General features: G+C 41.5%; 1 protein-coding gene across 5 annotated transcripts in view; it reads right to left on the reverse strand.

Moving 5' to 3' along the window:
- The window catches only part of LOC116851842 (nuclear fragile X mental retardation-interacting protein 1), an 87,185-nt gene that overhangs the window by 82,516 nt on the left and 4,397 nt on the right, over positions 1-272 (reverse strand). The gene's annotated exons all lie outside the window — the stretch shown is intronic.

Below are 272 nucleotides of genomic sequence, written 5' to 3' on the forward strand. Positions count from 1 at the left end.
TGCGTGCGTGTGTGTGCGTGCGTGCGTGCGTGTGTGTGTGTGCGTGCGTGCGTGCATGTGTGTATGTCTCACCTTCTCCTCTGGGCATTTTGTAGGGACGTAGAACAGGTTGAGGTGAACATAAAAGTCCTATACCGTTTTGAGATATTCGCAATAATTATCGAGATATTAATTGTAGAAAACTTGTAAATGATTATGCAGAATATGATAAATGAGTTATAGTAGCGACGACTGCCATCGTGTACTTATACTTTAGGTCAGATTAAACAAAA

This window comes from Odontomachus brunneus, unplaced genomic scaffold (assembly GCF_010583005.1).
Source record: "Odontomachus brunneus isolate Ranch 3 - 2012 unplaced genomic scaffold, Obru_v1 Obru_scaffold_194, whole genome shotgun sequence".
NCBI lineage: Eukaryota > Metazoa > Arthropoda > Insecta > Hymenoptera > Formicidae > Odontomachus > Odontomachus brunneus.